The following is an 18159-nucleotide window of genomic DNA, read 5'->3' as shown; positions in this document are numbered from 1 at the left end:
ACACCCAACCAGCTATGTGTCATACTTCATCATTGGGTCTACTCCTCGTCGGGTCGACACTACAATACCCGACGGGCACCCTCGAAGGGGCTCTTTGGCGGAGATCTTTTATTCCTTGCCGTAAGGTGCAGTGCGTGTGAGGGGCCTAGTGATTGTAAGAGGTGTAAATAAGTGAGACTAAAACAGGAAGTAGAGGTCCAATCAAAACAAATTTAATGAGTGTGGCTCCTATCCTGGTTAAAACTGACTGTGGCGGACCCCTGCTGTAATGTTACAGGGTACCGCGCCCCCAAGGTCAACATCTTTCTTGCCTAAATGTCAAATAGATGGCAATTCTTCAGGAACAGTAGCAAATTCTATCTACACGGTCAGTGGTGGTCCAATGTAGCACAAGTGATAGACCACCTAAATGTGGCACCTGAGGATCTAGGAGGTCAACCTGTGAGAAAAAGGAAATTCGCAGAATAGTTATGTGCATGTTCATGATGTTTGTTGCACAAATTTGTAAATAACCTTGCAGCACTCGACTGTGAGGAAAGCATGCTTCACGCTGGAGTGCTGTGACCATGCATGAGGCGACGATATTAAAATCAAAAATGAATCTCATTTTCTCAGTGTGGTAGAGCAGTTAAAAATAGTGGTAGTAAGTAAGGACTCACCCCATTGGGGTCAATGGCTAGTAACAACGTGTTCCGGCAGGTGTTGACACTGAAAAGTGCAGTGTCCAATGAGATGGAAATGAGGGAGGAAACACATTGTGAGGAAAAAGGTAGTATGATACAGCTGGTTAATTGGTCTCTCCACCTGTCGCAGTGGCCAGGGATCAACGGACACAGTCAGGCCAAGGTGTATCCTAAGCTTGGTTACGAGTCTCCGAACTTGGAGTACAGAAAGGGGCTGTGTCAGAGTACTCGAGCAGCCCGGCACAGCGCGAGGAGGCACCGTATAGCCCAGCACCCAAAACTGCGTGCACCGGGATGGGACAGTACCGTACCTAACGTGTGTGCCCGCTGGGGCCGTGGCGACTGTGCAGCTCACGGCGCAATACCGCAATGTCAGGAGACACACAAACAAAGCAGCTGGCGGCCCGTAGTCTCGTAAATATTAAGGGCTCACCTGAAGCGAAAATGCCAAGGAATCCATGGGCATTGCCATGCCAGCAGCAAGAAGTCAATTACTTACGCGTCTTCTCCGTAAAATGTCGGAGGACCTACCACTCACTCTGCCGGGACAGGGAGGTAATGGCCATAAGTGGCGCGGCGTTGTTAAGCTCGTGGTTGGTGTCAAAAGGGGGTGGGCCTCCTGTCTCACTAAGAAGAGCGCTAGGGCGCTAACCTAAATTGGTTGGTGCCTGGTTGGAATAGTAGAGCGGACACCTCGAACAGGATCCGCAACCCTCCAATAGACCACGTTAGAGTGTGGGCCATTGTATAATGTCCTGTATGACCAGGCATGTACCGATGTCACTGGTGTCCCTGTGGTTAATGCACGTCACCAACAGAACGTGTAATCGCTAAGAGGGAGTGTAATGTACTAAAGGCCATGTTCGTCTTCAAACGGGGTCTCAGCCTCATTGGGAAGTACATGTGGGCCCTAACCCTGACAATAGGCCATTGGGCGATAATTTATAGTAGTAGAATGGATCCTTTAAAAGGGTCCGGTGGTCTCCGTGGCACCTATTAATAAAAGTTAAAACCATGTCAGGATGTCACAATTAGTCAAACATACATTAGTGTCCTGTGAGGCGACGACCCACCGACCCCTACCAGGAGGGCGCCCTCCCCCTCGTGTACCTTGTCCGGCACCCCCGGGACTGTCTTCATGTCACGAAAACGCCGCAACCAAGGCAGGAAGCTGAACACCAGCCATCACCAACGAAACCCCGCCCTTCTCTCTCCCACAGGAGCCAACCAGAACGACAGGGCCAGAGGAACCTTATCACGATGACCCCGGAAGTCCCGCCCCAAAGGCAGAGCCAGCACAGGATAAAAACAGGGATTCAACACAACACGTCGTCGGAGTTTCGTGGCAGGACCCTCTGGCTGGAGACGGAGAAGGAGAGCAGACGTGCGAGGACGAAGTGTGGACCGAGGAGTGGTGGAGTCCCTTGGAGGTGGCTGGAGAGCGGCCGTAACTCGGAGGAGAGTTACGGCGAACCGCGTGAGTGCCTTTTTCCTCCTTTATCCCTACTCATTAGGAGTCCGTGTTATAGTCCCTGTACATATTCCCTCTCTCCATAGTCTCACCGCCCCTGCACTGTATTATAAGTGTACAGCACTTCACTCGAAGACCCCTTCCGTTCCTCTCACGCCCCACCCCAGCACCCTCTCTATTTTCCCGACCTGTATTCCGTCCTCCCGGTACCTTCCTTCCCGCACTGTCGCTTTCCGCCCCTTCCTGCACTACCCGGGTGTCGGTAAACAGTTGAGTCTCGGTACTTGCTGGATAGGACTAACGGTCCCTTGTTTTTTCTCTCTTCCGGTCCTCCTGGGAGCCTCCCCGTCACCGGAACCTTCCCCGGACCATCGGTGGACGCCGAGTAGCAGAGAAGCACCGACCCAGAGACCATCGCCTGGAGCCACACCTTCCGCCTCTTGGAACTATCTGTACTGTGCAACCGTAATAAAAGCCAACTATTGCCCACTACATACGGCCTCCTCGCCTGCTTTTCCGGCCCGCTACACCCACTCCACCACATGTCCCAAATGTAATCATGTAGATGTGTGTGGGTGGTCACATTGGGAGATAATAGTGTGCAAAAAGGTCTTAGAAGGAGCTCTAATGCAGTGTTAGCCAGCCAGAATTACGTGTTGGCCAAACAAAATACTGAGGGTATGGGATACTCTGGAGGGTATATTTTATCTAGTCAGCAGGCTCCAGGGAATATCCTCCTTTAATCCCTCTTTATCTGACGCAAACCTAAGCACCCATCTCTGTTCAGTGCGGAATAGAATGCTCTTGTTCATTTTGGGGTACGCTTCTAATATGACCCAGCATAGTGAATCTGGTGAATGTTTCAGGAGTTAAAAATGTGCAGCCATATTGGTGTTGGCTTTATGACATCGGATATTGCTCCCATGTTCTGTAATGCGTGTCTTGATGGGTCTGGTGGTCATGCCTATAAAACGGAGTCCACAGGGGCAGGTGAGCATGTATAGGCAATTAGGAGTGTTGCTGTTAGTGTGCCTCTTTAGCTGCCATTTAAATCTATCGAAAAATGTGATATCTTTAGTAGGTTTTGTAAGTGGGCAAACTGTACAGGCACCGCATGGGTAGTGTCCTACAACAGGTACTTCAAGGATCTTTGTGAGGTGGAGTGGACTTTGGGCCTGGTATGTATCAGCATATCCTTGAGGTTGCTTGTGCGTTTAAAAGCAAACCTTGGAGCGGGCAGGTTAAGTGTGCGGAATAAAGGATGCCCCGATGTTTCCTCATGGTATTCCTGATCCTATTAGAATCTGGGGTAAAAGTGGTGACATGTGAGCACCTGACTGGGCTCTTTTTGTCTTGTTTCTAGTAGTGCTTCTCGATTATTATTTCTGGCCTACTTAAGTGATAGTGCAATGTTGCGTTTCGGATATTCTCTTTTGCGTAGGTTTTCTGCTAAAATGTCTGCCTCCGTTTTAAAGTCGGCCACAGAACTGCAGTTCCTCCTAATTCTGAGGAACTGACTGAAAGGCAGGTTTTCTTTCGAGGCTCTTGGGTGGTGGCTGCTAAATAGTAAAAGACTATTTCTGTTGGTGGGTTTTCTGTGCAGTTTAGTACTGATCTGACCTTCGTCTAACATGACCTTGAGGTCAAGGAAAGGTATATTATTGTCTGAGATGGTGCTGGTGAACTTCAGATAGGGGTTTAAGGTGTTGATCCAGTGACAAAATTCATCACATCTAGATCTTTCCCCCTTCCACAAGATGAGGATGTCATCAATAAACCTCTCCCACATAAAAACCACATTAGTGAGGTAGGGGTTCTATGGACTGTGGATCTCTCTTTCCTCAAAGCCAGACATATACAATCACACCACACTCGGCACGAATGTGCTGCCCATTGAAGTGCCCTGGGTCTGATGATAGAGTTGTTTATTATATTCAAAAAAGTTCTCAGTCAAAGCCAATGTAGCTCACTCGAGCACGAATGGCACTGGGGCCGGAGATTCTCAGTCTGTTCTAGTCAGTGTATCCTCTATGACATTTAATGTGGCACGTTGTGGGATGTTGGCGTAGAGGGCCTCAACATCCAGGGTAACCAGAAGGTTAATTTCTTCTGGATGCTGGAGCCCCTCACTCAGGCAGAGGACATCAGTGGTGTCTTGTAAGAACGAAGGAACGGCTCTAACCAGGGGTTGCAAAAAATAATCACAGAACCAAGAGAGTGGTTCGAGGATCGACCCAATCCCCGAGACGATGGGCCTACTGGGGACTGGAGTAACCCCTTTGTGAATCTTTGGCAAGATGTAAAAGAAAGGTGTCTTGGGGTCCTTATTGATGAGGAATTCTTCTTCCTTCTTGGTGATCCACCTCTCAGTCTCAGCAGAGAAGTCCATGGTTGATATAATGGTGGCTAGTCGCGGGGTGGGATAATCTGTTATGGGAGTGTAATATCTCCGGTTGCTGAGTTGTCGTAGACATTCTGTATCGTAGTCAACAGTTGACTTAACTGTTGCCCCTCCCTTATCGGCATGTTTAATGGTAATGTCTGGATCATCCGCCAGAGCCCTGACAGCCGTCAGTTAAGCTGAGGATAAATTGTGAAAGGTAGTGGGTTTAATGTCACTCGTTAGGTCTTAGAGTACCGCATGCTCAAATGTCAATACCTCGTTTGGTACCATGCTACTGTTTGCTGTGAAGGTGGATGGTTTTTGTAGCCCTGAGTCCTCCGTCGGGGTGGTGGGTTTGTCTTGGAAAAAGGCTTTGAGGCGTATCTTGCGAAAAAAGCCTTGACTTCCACAGGTGTCACAAAACTCATCAGTCGTAGGGGTAGTGACATAACCCAAACCTTTCTGTAGTACTTTCTCTTCAGAAGAGGTAAGAGTCCCAGAGGACAGATTAACAATTAATTTTTCTTCCTTCTTGTCTGGCTCCTCGTCTCTACCGAGATGGTTGGTTGTTCCTGCCATTGTCCTCTCTTTTGATGCCCTCTTCTCCGCCCTCTCCTTTTGCTCCAACCTCTGTCTAAAAAGGGAAGTTATTTCCTTGTTGGAAAAATTACGGATGGCCATGATGGTACATGGGGACTTGCCAAAACGGGGGTGCTTGATGCGGTGGCAGTGTGCCCATGTTACTGGCGCTTTTGTAGCCTGCCCATGTTATGTTACTGGCGCTTGTGTAGGGTGCCCATAATATGTTACTGGTGCTTGTGTAGCATGCCCATGTTACTGGTGCTTGTGTAGCATGCCCATGTTATGTTACTGGCACTAGTGTAGCGTGCCCATGTAATGTTACTGGTCCTTGAGTAGCGTGCCAATGTTACTGGCACTTGTGTAGCATGTCATGTCATGTTACTGGCGCTTGTGTAGCATACCCATTTCATGTTACTGGCACTTGTGAAGCGTGCATATGTTATATTACGTGCCCATGTCCTGATACTGGCGCTTGCGTAGCGTGCCCATGTAATGGCACTTGTGTAGTGTGCCCATGTCATGTTACTGGTGCCTGTGTAGAGTGCCCATGTTATAAGCCTATGTAAAGAAAGTTCCCCCTATAATATTTTATTTTAGGACCTAGAGAGAAGGGAGAGAAACAGGAAACTGTGAAAAACCTCTAACTTGACCTATCTCATTTATACTTCTGATTCTGTAAATTCATACATTATACATACCCCCAAGTTATTTTGCAAACCATCACAGCTTCAAAAAGACTAACTTATTTTAATATTTTATTTTTCTGTTTTTAAACATTCAATTGTTATCTGTTATGCAGTCAGAATTGACAAAACAAATTCATAATAAAGATAAAACTGAGCAGAAAAACACACAATATTTACTATAGTGAAAATAACCGTACACTCATTTATCTAACCTGCAAGCATACCAACTAAAGCATCCATACTGACATACATGCAAACAACACTACAAAATAGTGACAAAAGACAATTTAAAATACGTATGAGATCCAATAAGTTTGATGCGAGACACTAATACTGTTTCTACAATGGGCTGGAGAGTCCCAACAATTTCTTCTTCTATGTGTCTCCGGTGGGATTCCCATATGTGAGTTTTCGGTCAACGCACGTTTCGGTGGGACACAATCAAAACCATCTTCATCAGGAGCAAATAATAATTCAAAGTTTTCAAGTTTGAAGGGTGGGGTTAATACGAAAAAATGCAAAACACATGGCAAAGTCAGTCCAGCGGTTCGCTAGTGGCAAAGAAAGCATTTCGTTATTTGGCCATGTTATCAATAACACATTAAGATTGCTCCTTCCTGGTGGGTGGCATATATAGTCTGGTCGCAGAAGATACCCCTACACCGTGATAGTAAATTCACGCATACTAAAAAGAGCAAAAGAGAAAAGGAGAAAATATATGGCAATTTTTTTTTAAAAGATAGAGGTACCCTGATTATATAGTTTGATTATGCTCATGCCAGAAATTATTATAGCCGGAAACCCAAAACTTGAGGTTAGAAAGGATTCAATAGTGCTAATACCAAGTGTGCAATAGAAAGAGCGCAGAGATTAAGGATTTCAAGAAAGAGGCCGTGACACAAACAAAAAAATTTAAGCGTGCCCAGAAACTTAAGTCAAAGAGTAAATTTACATGTATTCTAAACAAGTAAAAATGTTTAGATTTATGTTATCTTCTAATACGTAGATGGACAGATAATCACAGGTCTACAATTTGCTCTGCTTGTGGATTTAACTAAAAACAGAAAAAAAACATTGTAAGGCGATACATGTGCTAGTCGTCAAACCTGTGACAGCCCTCCAAAAGATTTTATGAAGAAAATCTCACCCTCATAGTCGAGTTAGAAAATATATCTGTTGGTTGTCAGTCTTGATTTTGCTCAAGTGCCTTCAGCTTAGCATCCAAATAAATATAGAGTGCAGGCTTTGATTATATGGGAGAAACCCAGTACCTGAAAGTATTTTAAAAAGTATATGTTATACTGAGGGGTTCCTACCTAAGCTGGAATGGTGCTGCACAGATTTATTCCATACAAATATGTAGGGAGATATTACTTCGAAAGTAGATTAGCATGAGACTTAAAAACAGATTGTATGATAGAGCAAACAGCCCTTCACTCTCCAACAATTTTAAAGCAAGAGCATCCTTCATGCCATTTAAAAAATCAGCTACCTTTATAGTACAGAAAATACTAACTCAGTCATGAAAGCCGATAAGTCTCAGTATGCACTAGTATATAGAATATCCTACATCTACATGTGGCCACTATACATTGCTCATTATCTATGCGGCTCCATTGGTCATAATGAGAAATTTCCTAGTTATCACAAAGGAAAGTTTCAATTCTATTAAGGAAGCGGAGGCGAGGATTATGCATATCCTTTCTCTATTTATTAGACAGCAAGTTAAAAGGAACAAGAAAAAACAGCCATGAACTACATAGCCCATGAGGCTCAGCGGTAGTCATGGAAACCAGTCTACCAATCACAGTCCAGGCAAGGGCATATAGGAGATCCCACGACGTAGTCCTTCCTCTTTCGATGCTGCAGGAAGTTAAGTTGACCATCGTCTAATCCGTCTTCTGATCTGAACCTAGGATAAAAGAGAATATAATAATCTCCTATCCAGAAGGAACTCCTATATGAGAACATTACATAAGCATAAAGCAACCAGTCAAGCAAATACAAAGGCAATAAAGTACTTGAAGCACACGCTGCCAAATAAAACTGTAATCAAAATAGAACATATCTGATGCAAACACAATAAATCACAAGAGCAATACTTTCCTGATACGTAGAAAGTTAATCCTCATACAGATAATCCCAGGGCTGGAGGTTAGATGAAGCCAGGGAGGGATAATCCTCGCCTCCGCGTCCTTAATAGAATTGAAACTTTCCTTTGTGATAACTAGGAAATTTCTCATTCTATGTCAGGAAGCGGAGGCGAAGATTATGCAAGTTTAAAGCTTACTTACCACAAGCGCAGAGGCTTCATGAATTGGCTTGAAATAAAGCTATATAAAAGTTGATTCTGAAGACCAATCAGACGCATTCATAACGTCCTCCAATCTGCCACCAACGTGGACAGCCTTGGAGGCCACAGCTCCTTTAGTGGAATGAGCTCCAAAATTTCTGACAGCAATCCCAGATTCAGACATAACCCACTTGACCCATCTAGCAATGGTGGGAGAGGAAACCGCCCTAAAGAGTTTCTTAATGGCAATAAGAAGTTGCCGTTCACCAGGAGGTCGAACCTCCAAAGTCAAGAAAGAAGACGAAGGAGAATAGCGAGTTTAGCTGAAATCTCCTTGCGAGACAGATAATCATTATCTTGCAAAGATAAAAGATGATGAAGAACCAAATTAACATCCCAGAGGCCAGAATAACGTGGCTCTGGGGGACGTGAAAGACGAATGCCTTTCAAGAGCTTACAAACCCAAGGGTGTTCTCCAACCGGAGCCCCATCCACCAAAGAATGACCAGCAGAAATGGCTAAATGGAAAGAATTAATGGTACAATAAGCCAACTTCTGATGGAAGAGTTCCGCAAGGAAGTTGATTACCTCAGCAACGGAGGAGCCCACGGGATCCAGGTGTTTCGACAAACACCAAAGAATCCAACGTCTCCAAGCAGATCGGTATCGCTTGGTAGTACCCGGGGCCCAGGCCTGTTGAATGAGGAGTTCAGCTTCTCTCGAAAGCGAGTAGTCAGTCCATCGTCTCCTGAAATCCTCCAGGCCATAAGATGTAGATGGCCTTGGAGAACCAGGGGGTGAGGATGGCGCAGGGGATCCGTCAGAATGTGCTCGAAAGACGGCAACCGAAGAGGCCTGTCCCAAGACAATTCCAGAAGGGACGGGAACCAAATCTGAGCTCTCCAGATTGGAGTAATCAGGATCAGAGAGGCTTTCTGCCTGCGGACTTGAGCCGCGACCCTCTAAATGAACAGGAATGGGGGAAAAGCATAAGCTGGAAAACCCAACCAATCCTGAAGGAAGGCGTCCACCGCCTCCGCTCCCGGATCCGGCTTCCAACTGAAGAATCGCGGGAGTTGGGCATTCCATCTGGAAGCAAAGAGATCCACAAGGGGAAGACCCCACAGGTCCATAACCTGATGGAAAATCGCAGGATCCAGCCTCCAATCGCTGGCATTCAGGAAATGTCGAGAGTTCCAATCTGCCACGCAGTTCTGAACTCCTGGGAGATACTCCGCCGTCACCGAAATTTGACGTTGAAGGCAATAATTCAAAAAATCCTTGGCAAGATCTGCCAGAATCTTGGAGTGAGTACCGCCCAGGGGATTGATGTATTGAACCGCCGTCATATTGTCCATCCTGAGTAGGACAACAGCAGGAGACTCTCGTTGTCGTGAAGGAACGAATGGCGAAAGTACCCCCAGGAGTTCGAGGCAATTGATGTGGTGATGCAATTCCTCCTCCGTCCTCCTGTCCCCCGCAGACAGAGAGACGTATCTGGCCCCCCAACCCAGGCAACTGGCATCGACTCGATTACCAGAGCTGGACGGGAGCCGAAAATCGCTCTCCCATTCCAAGCCTCCATGTGGTCGATCCACCAGAGGAGTTCCGACCTGCATTCCAGGGAGAGGGAGATCAACTCTGAGTAAGTAAGACCTCTGCGGAGGTGAAAAGCCTTCAACCTCTGAAGGGCCCTGTAATGCAGAGGACCCGGAAAGATAGCCTGAATCGAAGATGATAACAAACCCACAATTCTGGCCACTTGCCGAAGAGAGATCCTGTCCCGACGGAGTACCTTGCGAATCTCCTTCTTGATTTTGGAAATCTCCTGAGACGGAAGATTCAGGGTGGCATCTGTCGTGTTGATGCGAAACCCTGGAAAAATCATGCTCTGCTGCGGAATCAAATCTGATTTCTGCGCATTGATGGTGAACCCCAGATTCTGCAAGAGGGACACAGTAACCTGCAAGTGGAGGAGAAGTTGATCCCTGGGCTGCTCCTTCAGGAGAATGTCGTCCAGATAAATGATCAATCGAATGCCTTTTGTGCGAAGCTGTTTGACCACCGGTCGTAGGAGTTTTGTAAAGCACCAAGGTGCTGAGGAAAGACCAAAGGGAAGAGTTTAAAACTCGTAAATTTGATCCTTCCATTGAAACTGGAGGAACCGGCGATGTGGAGGGAAGATGGGAACCGAAAGGTAGGCCTGCTTGAGGTCCAACCGGACTAACCAATCGTCTTGGAGAAGGAGATCCCTGAGGAGATGGATTCCCTACATTTTGAAATGGCGATAAACCAACCACTCGTTGAAGGAACGGAGGTTGATAACTGGCCTGAAGCCTTTTTCTTTCTTTTCGACCAGAAAGATATTGCTGAGAAAACCTCTTGGATGAAGATTGGAATGGACAATAGCTCATTTTGAGAGAAGATCTTGAACGTCCAGGTCGATGAGTGCGTCTTCCGCTTCGGAAAAAACCAAAGGGCGAGGACGAGACATTTGAAGAGGGGACTCGTAGAATTCTATGTGAAATCCTTGAACTGTTTCCAGCACCCAAGGATCTGACGTGAGATCTGCCCAATTTGCTAGAAACAAAGAAATCCTTCCCCCCAGACAAACCGGAGAGAGGAGATTCATACTTACCATTGAATCCTTTGGAATTATTCTGGTTGCCACAGCGGCCTCTGTCTTGATCTCTGCCTCCACGGGAAGGATAGAAGGATCCCTGCCTACCATCGTTCCAGCCATTGGTGCGCTTTCCTTGTCCCTTATTGGAGCCTTGGTTGAACTGACGGCCTGAAGAGCGACCCCTGCCTCGTCCAGCCTCGGCAAAAACCTTTTTCAGAAAAATCTTCTTTATCAAGGGCAGAAAATGTGGCCACAAACTTTCCAAGTTCCTTCACAAAGGGATCACCAAAAAGTGTGCCCTGTGCCACAGAGCCTGCCTCGGACGAAGACAATTCCCCAGCTTTGGGTCAATCTTTAGGAGGAGAGAACGGCGACGCTCAGCTGAGAGGGCACAGTTGGCGTTGCCCAAAAGGCACATCGCCCCCTGTGCCCACCCCGCAACATCGTCCGCTGGAAGAGGTTGTCCGGCTTCTCGGGACCTTTGCGCTAATTCCATGATTTTAGTCAAGGACCCAACAACATCTAGAAGCTTGTCCTGGCAAGCTCTCTAAGATCTATCGATGCCCTTCTTAGGGTCCTTCATGTACTTTGCAAAAAAGGTGCACAATTTTGGGTCTATCTCCGGGGTAGCAGTAACGCCATTAGGGAGTGTGGGCCGAGGGCACTCTGACCTGAGGTGAGATCGCACCTCCTGAATGAGGGGTTGTCTGATTTTAGAGGCAACATAATCGGCTGTCATCCTATTGGGTACCCATTCAGTGGAACGTGGGCGGAAGATACAATTAGGGTCAAACATGTCCGGATGAACCGGCTCACCATCACCAATGTCCGAAACAGAAGGCCTAGGACGCCAAGACCTGCCCGAATCCATCAAATCCTCTGAGGATTCATCATCATCTGCAAAGACATCATCATCCTCACCCTCTCCGCCTTCGGGAAACCCTTCTTCAGGGTCAAAATCCGGTGTGGCATCGCCACCTGTATATCCGGGTGAGCTTTCCTCCCGGTAGGGTGCATTTCTAAGTGTGTGCGCACTCTTATATAAGACTTCAGCAAGTTTACTGAAGCCCTCCAGGTGCCCTGCTTCACGCTTGACTGCCTTACGTGACACCACAGAGTGAATACCACTAGGCCCTGCCCCACTGTCTCCCAGGATTCCAGAAGAAGACTTAAAGACATGAGCAGACAGTTTATTAACACTGTCCTGCAGAGGAGCAAGCGCCTGGGCAATAGCCGAAGAAAGGAGCTTGTCAACCTCTGCAGGAGAGCGCACTTGGGGTTGCGGGGGGGGGCTGTCCCTCAGAATCAGGGATAGACACATAATCATGGTCATGACGTGACTGCATATTCACAGAGGGTCGGGCACCCATAAACAACACCCAATAGCTATGAATATAAGGGTTCCCCCCAACACAGGTGCCCTGCGCAGTAAATAGCAGTTGTAGAATGAATACAATATATGATGGAACACTGTACCAAAGTTATGCAAGAAAACAGCCAAGTGTGGGCCAAGCCCGTCTTTCCTACCGCAAACGCGGTGTCAGTGAAGGGGGCAGGAGGCCACACAGTGTAAAACAACAAGAAATGCCCCCAGCGTGTCTCTCATCACATGCACGCAAAGGGCGCTGTGGTGAGAGCTCCGACACCGGCAGCGCGTCGAACAGACAGCCCTACACGGCGCACCGCATAGGACAGACGCTCGAGCCGGAGCGTCCCGCGTCAGACTGCAAGCAGGAATGCTCCGCCAAACAAGAAAACCACAAGCAATATAACAATTTAAGAAAACAAGCCGTCACAACAATAACTGCCCATGCCACAAGAAATACGCAATAAGAATTGAAGCAAGGGACTTAACTGACGGGGCAGCAATAGAGAAAGAGGAAGGACTACGTCGTGGGATCTCCTATATGCCCTTGCCTGGACTGTGATTGGTGGACTGGTTTCCATAACTACCGCTGAACCTCATGGGCTATGTAGTTCATGGCTGTTTTTTCTTGTTCCTTTTAACTTGCTGTCTAATAAATAGAGAAAGGACAGTCTGTAGCCAGTGGGTGGCGCATGCGCAGATCTGTATTCACTACCTCCGGAAGTGACGTCCTGTGTTGCGGCAGCCAAGAAATGCTGCAGCCCCAGGGGCGCCTTGAAGCGGAGGCTTCATCTCCAGGCGCTGCGAGTCCTGGTGAGTCAGAAGGGAGGCCAGGGGGGTGAGAGGCCTGGTGAGTCAGAGGTGAGGCTGGGGGAGGGGGGTCATCTCTGTCATCGACCCTCATCCTCCAGCATTGACCCCTCAGACCCTGTGTTGACTCCTCCTGGAGGCTCCTCGAGGCCCGGGGCCTTAACAAGCCTCAGTGTGATCTGGATTTTTATAAACCATTCGTGAATTCTGTATCTCTGCTCTCAGAGCACAGGTCCTGAACAATCATCGTCAAAACCAATAGCTGTCACCCATGCACAATCTCTTGGCTTTGCCAATGTTTGTTTAGACATGCTGCACAGCACTGCGGCTGATGTAAAATACACTTAAAGTAAAATAAAACAGAGCAAAGCGCTGACACCCCAGAGTGCACCGCGGCCTGGGACTTTGTTATTCTTTGTCATGTTGCACAGCAGCTTGCGAGCTTTGCATTATGTCTAAATAAGCATTGACAAAGCCAAAATACCTCTCATGTTATCTGAGAGCTATTTGGCTTTGTTAATGTTTTTTAGTGACGATGCAAGGAGTGTTGGCAGCAACATTACTCCAGGGCTTCCAACACCTGGAATATGTGGGTATGGTTTCATAAACACAGTCACTCATTTAATTACAATACCACGCAAGCAATATTCCCTCTATTTTTATCCTCTGTGTGCGATAGAGTAAAGTCTCTGTGCACTGCGGCCAAAGCTATGTCAAGAACCTAACCATGCATGTAGACCCGGGCTTTAAGTGGGATGAAAACACTAGGGTGTCTCTCAAAAGGCATGACCAATGCAATGAAGGGCGTGGCTTAAAAGCAATTAAGTTAGCTTAACATAGTGTGCCACCTGACTGATATTTTGCTTCTTCTGTCATTGCATCCAGATATATAATACAAGTATAATTACACCTACAAGAAGCCAGGATTATTGGCTTTGTCAATGGTTGTTCGTTGCATAAAGTTGTATATCAATTGAAAATGCTTCTGCTCTTGTGGTAGAGGTTGTGGCTTAATGCTCGAGCTGCCAACTTAGGCGATGGGTTTTCTGTCTCGGTCAGACTAACATTCTGTGATTCTCTGAAAATCGATGAATCTCCCCATGCATACAAAAAAAATAATCAGGTGAATTGCTCCAATAACTTTGGGTTGAGTTCCCACTATATACAACTTGCTACATTTCTTTTCTAAATGCGGGGCTGATGGTTTGCCTTTTGAAAGAAGTTATCTTAAATGCAGCCCATGACGGACGCTGTGATCAGGGGAGCAACTAGACCCGACCTTCGGAAGGGGGCTAACACTCCCACCCAGGGATAGCCCTAGCACACGTTGCACACTGTGCAACAGTCTTTCTTGGCGCCCCTTCTCCTTCTTCGCCATGAATTCCATCACTATCACTCACCAACATCCAGGATCATCTGAAAGCACACGTTGTGCTTTTAAACGTCCTGCTTTTCTTTTCTTAAAGCAGCACTGCTGCAGGGCTGATTGTGGGCCTTTTGAAAGAATTTATGTTAATCACAGCGTCCGTCATGGGCTGCATTTAGCATAAAAATACTTTCAGAAGGCAAACAATAAGCCACACAGCTGCGCTATATTTAGAAAAGAAATGCATCAAGTTTAAAACCACGTACCTGTTCTTTCAGATGATTCTGAAAGCACACCTCATGTTTGTAGACTTGTTGCATTTCTTTTCTAAGTAGAGCGCATCTTTGGAGTTGATTGTATGCCTTTTGAAAGTATTTGTTAAGTGCTGTCCTTGATGGGCACTGTGATTAACATAAATACTTTCAAAAGGCCCACAATCAGCCGAGCTCTAGTTAGAAAAGAACGGCAGCAAGTACATGTTATGTTAATTAAACTTTTAGAGTGCAACGGTTACCCTGAGGTGTCCTGGTGCTATGCACTGCATATCAGGAGAAATTATGTCTCTGAGTAAACAGCCATGTTTTCAGCCCCCTTCTAAAAAAGAGGAGATCTGCTGAATTTCTCAAATGGAACGGCAGATCATTCCAGGCCTAAGATGCGCAGGCGATGAAACTCCTAGCTCCCCCTACTGTTTTTTTTTTAAATATAGGAACTAGGACTTGTCTTGCTCCTGTGGACCGAAGAGTCCTTCCTGGAACATACCATTTGAATCTTTGCCTCAGATGGTCAGGCCTATTCCATTGAGGGCTTTAAATGCCGTACAGAGGGCCTTAAAGCTTACCCTTTGTTCCACAGGGAGCCAGTGTAGTTATATTAGTTCTTTTTTGACAATATTTAGGTGTCCCTGTCAACAACCTGGCCGCCGCGTTTTGCACGCTCTGAAGCCTGTTAATGTGCTGTTTTTGGGCGTTCAGACAGACGCTGTTGCAATAATCCAGACGTGCCATAACAAGTGCCGTGGCCACCGTCCTGAGACTTTCTTTTGGAAGATAAAGCTTTATTTTTCTTATGATTCTGAGTGTCAGAAAACAAGCTGACACCACCGTGCTTATTTGGTCACTAAACGTAAGTTTGTTATGCACTAACACCCACAGATTTGTTGCTTTTCCAGTGCAATCAGGGCAAATACCAAAATCTTCTGGTCACCAGTCTGGTGACCATAGGTGTGGGTTATTCCTGAATATGATGACCTCTGTTTTGCTTGAATTTTGTTTCAAGCAGTTGGTCGACATCCACCCTGAGATGGCTTTCATACAATTGTGAACATGTGCCCCAGTTTCCTTTTTATCCCCATCTCTAAGAGATAACACAATTTGAGTGTCGTCCGCATAGGAGGTGAGTTGGAAGCCAAAGGATCCTATTAAACATGCCAGGGTTATCATGTACATATTAAAAAGTGTTGCGCTTAACGGTGAGCCCTGAGGCACCCCACAAGGGAGGGAACACGGCTTTGACATGTTGTTGTCGTCCAGATCAACTGTTTGTGTTCTTTCAGATAGAAAGGACTGCAGGAGGTTTCAAGCAGCACCCTGTACCCCTGCTTCACACAGCCAGTCCATCAGAGCTTCATGATGGACCGTGTCAAAGGCCGCTGACAAATCTAGCATAATCATTATTTTCTTGCCTCCACAGTCCAAGGCCTCCCTCACTTCCTCTGTAGATTTAATTCAAGCCAGCTCCGTGCTGTGTTTGCCTCTAAACCAGTACTGAGACTGGTCGAGTAGATTATTGGTTCGAAGAAATAAATAGAGCTGGGTATTCATAGCTTTTTCAGCATTTTTTGCAAGAAGCGGAAGCCATGAAATTGGCCTATAACTACTTGGGACCTTAGGAACCAGAGTCGTTTTTTAGGTTTTGCCTAGCCAATGCGTACGAAGTACGCATGCGCTAGCAAAATCTTATGTTTTCCTCTGTGGGGTCGGGTATCCGCCCCCTCCTCCCATTGGCTAGCTCCATAAATGGAGGCTAGCCATTGGGAGACGGCTCTGTCCGTCAATCCCGGACCAGATTCGGGGGCGTTCCCGAGATTTTTTTCTCTCTCCACCCACTTCTGATCGTCAACGCGGCGGTGGGTGTGTGTTATTTTTTTTTTTCGAGTCGGCCTGTTTTCTTCTTTTTCCAAGTGTTTGTTGTTGGAGTTGGCTGCAAGATTTGAGTTCCCACGAAGCGATCAGGTAAGGAGCATTTTCTTTATAAATATGTTTTCACTTTGTATGTTTACGTATGTTTGTTTTGATCCCGTCCCCGACCCTCCCCTCCCGCTGTCCGTTCCCGCCCCCCCTCCCGCTCTCTGTTCCTTTCCCGCCCCCCCTCCCGCTGTCCGTGTGCTCGTGGTGCTTGTTTGTCAGAGCTAGCAGCGAGGATGCTAACTCATAACCAGCACTATATATTAACTGCAGCTTCTCTTGTAAAGATTAGCAGTTTCTGTTCTGACCTTTTATGCGAAAAACAAGCCCGGCTTGCTGCTTGTTGTGACGGCGCAAGCCGTGTTTACATCGACGCTCATACTTACGGGGATGCGCCGAAGCAGCTGCGCCGGGAAGCTAGAGGAAAGAAAATTGTGCGCGTCTGGGGAGGGTTTATATAGCACCAGATGCCGGCGGCTCAGGGCGTTCCCAAATATAGCCTGAGTAAAGCCCTCTGCAAAACCCAAAGGGCGCTGGCGCCCTGCACCCTGCAGGGATGGAGGATGGGGTGGGGGGGCAAAACCCAAAGGGTACTGGTGCCCTGCACCCGGCAAGGGAGGGGGGGGCAAAACCCAAAGGGCGCTGACGCCCTGTACCCGGCAGGGATGGAGGGTGGGGGGGCCCAAAGGGCGCTGGCCCCCTGCACCCGGCAAGGAGGGCGCGCATTCTGACCTCGTGCAGAGCAAGACCCCCTCAAACAGCAGCACAAAACCTTCGACCCGCCCGCGGTCCCGAGACGTCGCCCATAATGAGAATACATGATGCTCTGAGATTGACACGTATATCGGCGGGTCACTGCTCCTGTACACGATCAGATGTCAGACAGAAAGGAAACCCCTGATATCGAGAACAGAGTCGCGTGGTGGATGGACGGATATGGAAACATAAGGAACTCAGCAAATACAAATGGACCCGGATGCCATATAGGCACTATATTGCATAACTAATGTGCAAAGTGAATTGTATACTTTTTAAGACGCGGTAAAGAACCAGCGATCGCCTTGTGTGCGCAGGTAGCCCAAACCCTAAGCAGGCATAAATAAGGCTTTTCTGTAGAAGTTGAATTCACGCATGGATAAAATGTGTCTAAAAATATGTGAACTTCTAAGCAACATGAATGTGTCCTAACTCAACATGTGCTCATGTAAAGCGCTCTAACCCCTTCGGGTCTCGTTAGCGCTATATACAACTTTTAAAAAAAAAGTTTTAATGTGTACTGCCTAGCAGTGGCATCGGGAGCGGGGGGGGGCCCTCCGGCGGACGGGTGGCAGCATACTCTTCACGCCCTTATTAACTCCACCGTGTGGGAGAAGCTCCGTAGCTCACTATTTTACCGAGGTGTTTATTCAAAAGTGCCTCTTTGTGTTCACGAGTGGCACTGCTAGGTTGAAGCATTACATATTAATTAAAAGCCCCACTCTCTTCTTCTTTGGGCCACAGGGATAACGTGAGAACTTGTGGGGCAGAGAAGGGGGAGAGTGCCTATGATAGATAAGGCTCTTTGGTCCGGTTATAGTCTAAGTCTGCTAGACAGAAATTTTACTGATGGGTTTATTTAATATACAGCCCAGCCAGGGATCTTCTTTTAATTATTTAGAACTAATACAGCCTAAGCTGAGGATCGAACTCTGCTCTCCACCTCCAAGGTCG

General features: G+C 47.1%; 1 protein-coding gene and 1 long non-coding RNA gene across 3 annotated transcripts in view; one reads left to right on the top strand and one right to left on the bottom strand.

Moving 5' to 3' along the window:
* The window catches only part of LOC144806349 (uncharacterized), a 62175-nt gene that overhangs the window by 29115 nt on the left and 14901 nt on the right, over window positions 1-18159 (top strand). The gene's annotated exons all lie outside the window — the stretch shown is intronic.
* The window catches only part of LOC144806354 (uncharacterized), a 158142-nt gene continuing 147477 nt past the window's right edge, over window positions 7495-18159 (bottom strand). The window contains exon 2 of the long non-coding RNA XR_013605775.1: window positions 7495-7717. This is a non-coding gene — a long non-coding RNA (uncharacterized LOC144806354). The remainder of the gene's footprint in view (window positions 7718-18159) is intronic.

The sequence above is a fragment of the Lissotriton helveticus genome (assembly GCF_964261635.1).
Source record: "Lissotriton helveticus chromosome 1_1 unlocalized genomic scaffold, aLisHel1.1 SUPER_1_unloc_65, whole genome shotgun sequence".
NCBI classification, from domain to species: domain Eukaryota; kingdom Metazoa; phylum Chordata; class Amphibia; order Caudata; family Salamandridae; genus Lissotriton; species Lissotriton helveticus.
Note: the sequence above shows the minus strand (reverse complement) of the source record. Positions and strands in the feature narration are given on the sequence as shown.